Source organism: Stylophora pistillata, chromosome 9 (assembly GCF_964205215.1).
Source record: "Stylophora pistillata chromosome 9, jaStyPist1.2, whole genome shotgun sequence".
NCBI classification, from domain to species: Eukaryota; Metazoa; Cnidaria; class Anthozoa; order Scleractinia; family Pocilloporidae; genus Stylophora; species Stylophora pistillata.
In genome coordinates, this window is record NC_142527.1 from 12,918,708 (window position 1) to 12,928,437 (window position 9,730).

The 9,730-nt window shown below is 39.0% G+C and overlaps 1 long non-coding RNA gene across 1 annotated transcript; it reads left to right on the forward strand.

The window, feature by feature from the left end:
• The first annotated feature begins 4,200 nt into the window (after positions 1-4,200).
• Positions 4,201-7,007, forward strand: LOC148723380 (uncharacterized). The gene is made up of 2 exons (XR_015992003.1): positions 4,201-4,422; positions 6,789-7,007. It is a non-coding gene; the product is annotated as an uncharacterized LOC148723380 (long non-coding RNA).
• Positions 7,008-9,730: the final 2,723 nt, after the last annotated feature.

Sequence of the window (9,730 nt, forward strand, 5' to 3'; positions counted from 1 at the left end):
TACACAGGGTACACAGGGTACACAGGGTACACACGGGTACACAGGGTACACAGGGTACACATGGGTACACAGGGGTACACAGGGTACACAGGGTTACACAGGGTACACAGGGTACACAGGGGTACACAGGGTACACAGGGTACACAAGGTACACAGGGTACACATGGGTACACAGGGTACACAGGGTACACAGAGTACACAGGGTACACAGGGGTACAGACGGGTACACAGGGTACACAGGGTACACAGGGTACACAGGGTACACATGGGTACACAGGGTACACGGGGTACACAGGGTACACAGGGAGAATGGGTAACAGGGAGTCTATATGGAGACTGGGTAACAGGGAGTCTATATGGAGACTGCCATGAATTACTTGCCAAAATTTCGGAGACCTTGTTCATTAAAGAACTTCAGCCAACCTGTAGATGGTGCTAAACATACTAAACGTTGAGTTTGATAATAATGCATGTTTTCAGAATGTTTATCATCGCTGTCCTCTCTAATTTTTGCTCAAACTATAGTGGTCTAAACCCGACAGTTAATTGTTATCATTAATATCGCTGCTGTTTTATTGTTATCATCATTATTACTAGTTATTAGTATCGCAGGATCGATAAACTTTTGTTGCATTTTCTCTGCAGATAAAAGCTGGGGCGGATCCAGGGGTGGTTCGGTCAAACCCTCTAAATTTTCCCTCAAAATGTTGGAAATCATGTTTCCGAAGACCTAATTTTCAAATTCTCCCGGGGAAGCATGACCTCGGACAGTTCTCCGAACCCCGGCCTTGACTACATCATGGATCCGCCCTAGAAAAGAAGCGCCACAAGGAGTATCAATTCATAGTAGTAACCTTCCTCTTTTCAACACAGTTTGCAGCAGATATTGTTACATTGTGAACAGCCTCCTTCTTGTATTTGTGAGAATTTTTTTGCAAAATAAGGAGCCTTTGCGTATTTTCGTCCGCCATATTAAAAATTCCACCTCACTCGGTATGAACCAGCATGAGTGTGCGCGCTACTTCAAAACTGACAAGTTATAGCGTATGCAGGTTGCTGCTTGCACTGAGGCTTCGAGGGATTTTCTTCAATTTGTTTTTTAACTTATACTTCCCTACCAACAAGTGCCAAACGACTAGTCTCCTTTTTTCATATTCAAATGTTTTTTTTTTATTGTACTAACAAAATAGGAAAACAACCCAATAGAAGTCACTGAATACATAATTTGGCTCCAACTTCTTCGTACTTTCTGAGCTTCTTCTCTCGATGCTTTTAAAGGTACACAATTTTGAAACTGGCAAATAACAATTTAAAATAAAACAAAAATTAAAACCTCTCATTTTGTCATTAGACATTTTAGTTATCCTTGGAACAATAACTCTAACTGTCAGTTCTATATTGATTATAAAATGCATAAAATGAGGAAGATATCCAACAGATTGCTGTTACGATTAACCGTCAAGTGACGCATTTTACAAAGAAAGGGAAAGGGAAATTTTCAAAACCTCTTCCAGCTCTTTGTATTGGGAAGGAAAGCCGGATAAAATTGTTTGCTTGTTCCTAAAGTTGATATAACAATATTGCACGCAAGTAAGTATGAGAACAATTCCCAAAGTAGCATGGACAAAAAAAGGTGTCAAAAGCGTGAATCAGGCAAGCACTTGTGAAACTCGTTCTTATGACAAGGCTAGCAACATTAGGGTCCCTGTGCGACAAACCCACCACTCACCACTCTTGCGGACTCTTTTGAATCGACTTGAAACTCATTTAGACGTGACCATCTTTAAAAGAGAAATACAAAACGAAAAACCCAAACGCTGAAATCGCATTATCATTTGTTTTTTTTTTTGGTACAGTGATTTACTATCCAAACACATTGTCATATAGCTTTTATCGCAGAGACACCGACACGTTATCTCTCGCAGTCTAATAGAGAAAAAATGTTCATGGTAAGCGGATTTCAGGAGGCTTCTCTAACGATTAGCCGTCTTGATGGGCTCGCACGTGTTACGGGAAAATTTAGAGATTTTTTCCCTGTGGATGTTTAAGCATATTTATTCGTTTTTTTAAGAATTTTAGCGTTCTGAATTCATGCGAGTTTCTTTCACTGCGATGTTTTAAGAAGAAAAAAAGCCACAAGTAAATATTGAAAAGCCAAGTTAAATTATACAGCTGCATCTCGGTACTTTTGTTGTTCAATTCTAGTGAAATTTTCGGTAACTGAATAAAAGTGTTAATGGTCTTTCCCGCAAAATTAGTTCTTATGATAGTTGGCAGCTGAGTTTATATACTCGTAACTTCAATTTCCTTTTTTTATGATCAAACTTAACACCAACCTTGCTAAGATAAGCGGAAACTTTGAATTGTATTTTTCATTTTGTTTCATTAAGCTGCCTCATTGTAATTTCCATGGGTATATTTCCTATACCAGAGCTGTGAATTCTCACTTAAGTTTCCTATTTTTAATGGCCTCGAGTTTATTGCATCCGTCCTTTTAATTGGAAATTCTTTCCATCGTAGAGACAGTTGAGAATATTTAAGTAGTTTTCATTTAACTTCAAAGAGATCTTTACGTTACCGCACAACAGTCCAGCGCTCTACCAATTGAGCTAACCAGGAGGTTACGAGTGACGTGACGAGTTTCCTTTCTCGCTGCCAAGTGGTCTCTACCGAGTTAATTTCCCCCTGTTATTGTTGTTTCGTCCGCAAAGGTTCAGTTTTCCAGTTTACAAGCGAAAACTTATCGTCACAGAGAACAAGCTAGTTACGAGTTTTAGCATGAAGTTTACAGAAACGGCCGGCAGACACTGATTAAAACTTTGAGTCAGTTTCATTAACTATCCTAGAATTCTTCATTCAGTTCTCTTGTAAAATAACCGAGAATCTCTTGTTGGTAAATATTTTAATTACGAGTTACTTATGGCTAAACGCAGACAAGAAGAATTTCATGTCTTTGCTATTAAATTTTCTTTTTGCCGTAAACGTCTTCTTAACGTTTCGATTGTAAGGAAATTGGTTTCATTTTACATCACCTTATATGTACAAGAGGGTCTCAAAAGGGTTAACCGTTTGCCCCTGAAAAAAAGGAAAACATTTTAGTCGTTAGGCGTGATTATTGACAGATTGAAACATTTAATCACAAAAAAATCGACTGTAAATATTTTCCACATACGATTAAAAATCTTAGACTGTTTGTATTTCTATTCATGTAGTGATATTTTTACTGCGGAAGTAGTACGCTGTATATGTCTACTGCAATATCTACAGTACCGTGATAAATTTGTTTGTTTTTTTTTTTGTCCTGGAATAGACTTGAAAAAATTGACGACCGATCGTAAATGTGTTTTATTTTTTAAGAAAAACCAAAATTAACTATTAATCTTTTAAAATAATTAATTCTATGGTTTTTAACCGAACACACTATCCTCTTCCTAATTCATCGAGAAGCCGGTGGGAGTTCTAAATCATGGACTGAAAAATTGTGGTTTTAAAACCTCAATTTGTACATTTTACGAAGTAGGACATCTTTTAAGTGACCGACATTACACTCAGTCGTAACAAACAGTTCCATTATAAATGCTTGAGCCAGTGGGATTTCTGAGTTATCGACTGTATGATTGAGGATTTAAAACACTTTGTGGGTATTTAACTCAGTAAGACATCTTCCAAGTGACCGACATTTTTATTTTAAGTACTCAGTCATAAGAAAAAATTCCACTGAAACTGAGACATGACAATGAACCCGATGGACAATCTTTAATTGGACGCCTTGATGACATTTTTTGAAGAACATGAAATCAAGCCTGCTGTTTAACTTTTGGTATCACTAAGAAGTATTTCCATGAAAAAGAAAGAAAGTCATATTAATCCTAGTCTCCCTTGCAGCCTTTTACGGCGTCGTCACGCAACCGAAAACTCCCCCACCAACGTGACGACGCCGGAAAGGGATGCAAGGTGGGGGAATTTTCGCTTGCGTGACGACGCCGCTGCAAGGGAGACTATATTAATCCTCGGACAGGAAAATCTCTTGAATGTGTTACCCCATGCATAATTGACTTTTTTACCCATGCCCCCCACAGCTCACGACTCATAGACGCCTGCAATCAGTGGCCGAGTAGATGTTTGTTTATTTGCCTCAGCAGGGTGTTTTGTAAATTATGTCATCTAATCGAAGTAATTGACTTTGCTTCGGAAGGGTATAAAATTGAATGAAAACATTTGCTGTGAAATTCTGGCTTAGACGATTCTGAGGATACAGATCATTGTTCAAACTGACACAGAGTTTGAGACATTCATTGCATTATGAAGACCCAAACTGTTTCAATCGCTTTTGCCGCTCTTCTTCTTAATTTACTTTTGACTACGGAAACCGATTGTTTTACTGGACCAATACCTTCAAATAAAAGAGATCATGAAGGAAAGGTATCATTTGTTCCTTTACATTTTATAGGTTATAAGCTGAAAAAAACATATAGTTATCAAAATGTTTAAGCAGATATTTTGTTGATCTTTTTGTAACTATATATTGTTTCCAACTATTTTCATTTACCGATACCTTGCTTACATTATGGTGTTCAACATAGAAATCGACTTTATCTCCGCATGTATGTTTCCTAAGAATAAAGGCTGATAGTTTCTAAAGAAACTGTTTGGGGCTGCGTCGATGGGGGTAACGAAATAATTTGTATAATCAACAAAGTTGAAATGGTAAATGGGTCACCGTAACGATTACAAAAGCTGACGTTTCGAGCGTTAGCCCTTCGTCGGAGCGAAGGGCTAACGCTCGAAACGTCAGCTTTTGTAATCGTTACGGTGGCCCATTTACCATTTCAACTTTGTTGATATATACAAATTATTATGTTTCCTAAGGTTCGCCAGAGAATCATAATAAAGGACCTAACGCAAGCAACGACGGCGAACGCAACAAGGACGAGGCAAAACAAAAGATCTAATGGGCAGCTCATGCGATTTTAAACTTTTAAAACTTCTTAGCCGTTCTCTGCAAACAACGTGAAATCGCCAACATTTGCGCTGTCTGTGTACGAAAACCTAGACAGCAAGTCTCTCTTTGGAAGACAACGTTGCTCTCATACGTTATGCTGAAGTTGAGGCATGGTGCCGTAAGAGATGGTAAACAAATCCGGCCATAGACCCATCCACGGTTTTATCGGCCATATTGGTTGGGGGTCAAACAAAACCTCGTTGCGCAGCAACGAGCCATAGAATGTCTTATGATAAGAAGACGCGCATCGCTACCCTCGTTTAAATTTTCGCTTTGTTCAGGAAAAAAAATTAATATTCATCGTTGAAAATGAGAAGACATCAATAAAGGCGAGTGAATTTTTATCCTCTCGGCGAAAAACCTTTTCTTCTCTGCGTTTTATGGGAACATTGAGATCGTTTTTCTTTGGACGTGACCTCGTGGCCGACATAATGTCAGAAGCCAGAGTACAGCTTTTCCGAATGACTTTTTGTATTTAAGTAGCTTAATTGTGCAGAGGAAAAATTGAAATAAATGTGTTTACGTGCTCTTTAAACCTTTTCGTCCGGACAGGCTAACATACTCTTGAAAAACCAGTAACTCGGCAAAGAGAAACCCTTGGGTTAATGGGTTTTGGAGATAGGTGTTCTGTCGGCGGCTGTAAGAACGATAGAGGAGATCCGAAAAAATGGGTCATCCACTCACATGTACAGAAGTTATCGTTCCACAAGCCCAAGCAATCATTAATTGAAGCATGGTCTCGACAGGTTCAGAAGAGAAGAAAATATTTCTCAATAGGAAAGTCAAGGGAGAGTGTTGTCGTCTGCTCCAATCATTTTCGAGACGGGAAGCCTTCAGTAAGCAATCCAATACCTACTCTTTTTTTGACTCCTTTTGAGCATTCAAATACTAAGTCACCCAAAAGGCGGCGATTATCAACATCGGTTGATAATAGTGATATCATCACTGCAAGTGACGAATTGATGAAAAGTGGAGACGATTCCCCAGGGTTAAAACTGTGTACAGCCTCTGCACAAATAACCAGAGATGCTGATGTTCGACTCCATACTGGCATGCAAAATACAGATGCTTTCAGAACCTTATTTGAGTACTTACTCCCACCACCTAAAATTTTAAAACTACAAAATATCGATGGCTAAAAAACATATTCTAATTTCTCAACCGAAAGAAGTGCTTTTTAAAATGCCATTCTCGCACCATGGCGGCCACGAGGTCACCTTCAAACAACATATCAATCTGCCCATAAAACGCAGTGATAAAAAGGTACTTCGCCAAAAATTCGGCACTTACTTTTAGTGACGCCTTATCTATGTTCCCACTAGATTTGGAGACGAAAATAAGCGATTTTCCCTTTATTAAGTTACGATATTGAGCGAAGGTACCGACGCGCGTCGAATAATTACATATATTGCTTGTTGCTACGCAACGAGGTTTTGTTTGACCCCCAAACAATATGGCCGTAAAAACCGTGGAAGGGTCTGAGGAGTAACGTCATTAAAGAGATGGTAAACACATCCAGTCATTCGCGAAAGTCGAAAATTTATTTTTTATCGATACTCTTTCTCAGCGTTCTAACCCTGACTACTTAAGGTCCCTAACAACAGAATATGAAATAAAATTAAAATTTACTCACTTCTTTTCGTAACCAATTCTTCTGATGATGTTGTTATGGGAATAAAATTCTTTTAAGACGAGTTAAAGGGGAGTTTCTTTCAATCATTTAGCCTCTTCGCTTTTCTCGCTGCTTTGATTACTTTAATCTCAAATTTTTTATTGATATTTACAGTTTGACAGAGTAATTAGGAAGGAAGAAGGGAAACGAGCAGGAAGCTTTGGACGCGAAGGAATGGACAAGAGGTTCTCTGACAAATGGATATCAGGGGAAAAGTAGCCATGTTTACGTGGAGTTGAGATCATGGTGACGTCATCTAAACATGATAGTGGAAAAAAGTTATGTAAATCAAATGATTTAAATAAAAAAGGGACAGAAGGGATTAAAAAAGGAGTAACAGAAATTAAAGTTCTCTTTCTTGAATTATTTTGGGAAATGAAGGAAACCAACTGATTTAAAAATTAAATTCTATAAGTTCTTGCCAGACATTTTTTAATTGTTTCACTCGCTGCAGTGTTTCTTGATCAATCCATGAGACTTAACACCATAAAAATTTGTCACATTTTTGTTTAATCTCCATTTCTAAGAATCCACCATGAATTGGAACTGAGAAATTGACATACGTTCATGACAAATGTTCACAATACCTTGAAATGTGTAAAAAAGGAATAAATTAACTCCTCTAGATTTCCACAAGACTTTATTCTTGATGATCTCCGCACAAATTCAAGACTTTCCGCCCGAGTTTCCAACAGATTTACGACTGAACTTTCCTTCTTTCTGAGTTATTTTTCGAGTCTACCACAACATGTGCGAAGTAAAAATCCTTGGTCAAATGTCAATCAAGTCATCATGTTCCGATTGGATAACTAGACAACAGTACAAATCACGTGCGACTGAGTAACGAAATCTATAAGTAACGAAATCTATTTTCAACAAAATGTTTCCTAAATTGTTTCCTGTAAAAGTAAAAGATCCATGATTACCATCACCAATATAGAACAAGGCTCCACACTATCAAAGTATTAAAGCAATGCTTGTTCTACAATACAAGTGTAGTACCTGTGGTAGGCGTAGTTTGGTATAATATGGTGTTGTAGCTGTAGTTTGATGTGGTAAGTGTGGTTTGGTGTAGTAGGCCTAGTTCGTTGTAGTTTGGTGATGTAGGTATAGGCGAGTTCGATTCTCGAAGAAAGGAAAAACAATTCGAACAATGCTTTTGTTGCGCATTTAAATATTAACAGCTTACAAGACAAGTTTGAAGAACTAAAATTACTGAATCACGAACTGAAAGCCCACATATTTATTGTATCGGAAACAAAAATTGATCGTTCGTATCCTGATGACCACTTCAATTTGCAAGGATACCAGCTTTATTGCAAAGACAGAGCCAAGGGAGGAAGTAGGCTTATTGCTTATTTCTCTACCCTATACCCCCTAAAAAACTGAAACTACTAAAAGCCTATTAGGCACTGGAAGCTATAGTGGTTGAATGCTGTATAGAAAGAAGAGAAATACTGTTCTTAGCTCTTTACAGGCTGCCCCAATACTCCAGAAAGTATGATGATCCCAATGGATCAAAATACCAGCAAATCTTTGAGGACGAAATGAATGATATTTGTCAGTGGGCGTGTCTCCAAAAGCAGTGCATAGTCATTTTGGATGATTGAATCTGGACCGCATTATTCCTGAACGAGAAGAGAGGAAGATGCTTAGAGATCTGGAGCAAGTATATAACTTGACATGTCTAATAACTGAGCCTACCAGAGTTACAATACATTCCCAAACGCTCTTGGACGTTCTGCTCACTAACACCCCACAGCTGTTCACAAGGTGCGGAGCGTATAACCCCGAAATAAGTGACCGCTATTTGATCTATGGAGAAATGACAGATAAAGTTTGTAAGCACAAGCCCAAGACCACAACATTCAGGCAAACTAAGAATACTGACTTTGAACTGTTTAATCAATATCTAATTAATGCACCCTGGAATGTTGGTGACATCTTCACCTGTGTAGACGACAAATATGATTATTGGAGAGGGCTATTTGAAAGTGTTGCCAATCAGAACGCGCGACTCAAAAGGAAAATAGTGAGGAAAAAGGATACTCCTTACATGACATAGGAATGGAAAAGGGCTTTTAGAAACAAAAGGAAGTATGCTAAAAAGTTTGCTAAAGACCGCACTGCTGAGAACCTGGAACTGAAAAGGAAGTATCGAAATATAGCCACACGGGAGCACAAAAAAGAAATTCGAGGGTACTGGTACACTAAGACGGACGAACTTAGATCAACACCATCGCAATTTTACGACGCGTTCAGACCTTTTATTAGTAACAAGAGCAAACAATCGGCAGTAATATACCTTAAAACGGGGGGTGATAATGCAATAAAGGATCAGACGGAAGTGGCAGAGATACTCGCCAACTACTTCACTAACGCGGCACTAGGCATCGGCGGAGATCACGTAACTAACTTTACGGAAGAGGACCACAGTGACCATAGCAGTGTTGAGACCATACGAGTAACCCACAAAGAAACTAATTTTGAATTTAAGTTCTTCACAGTGGCTGCAGTGGAGCAGGCACTGGAAAAGATAAATCCAAAGAAGACCAGTGGATGGGGCACAGGACCACCACCAAAATTACTCAAGAAAGTGGCTAAAGGAGCAGCAGCATCGTTCAATGATCAGCCTCTACAACAACTGCATAGAGCAGAATACCTGGCCTAGCGCATGGAAGATGGGTGTGAAGACACCCATCTTCCATGCAAAAGCGGTAAAGAAAACGACGCCCTTAAGCAACAGAGTAGGAAATCAACCCTGCAAACTACAAAAAAAATCCGTCTCCCGCAGCAAAACCTGGCGCATGCGCATACGTCATTTAGCTATGTCGCGAAAGCGCTAACAGTGAGCAGCCAAGCCGCGATCACGATCGTTTGCGGCTTTCTTTCTTTCTCTTTTTTTTTCTTTCGCTTGCTGACGATCGCGGCTTTGCTGCTCTCTGTTAGTGGCTTCGCTGCTAAAAAAAAAAAGAGAAACCCCTCTAGCACCCACGGTATGCTAAACTTTCGTTTTCATCGAACGTTTACTGTAATTTAGTGACCTGGCAAATGCT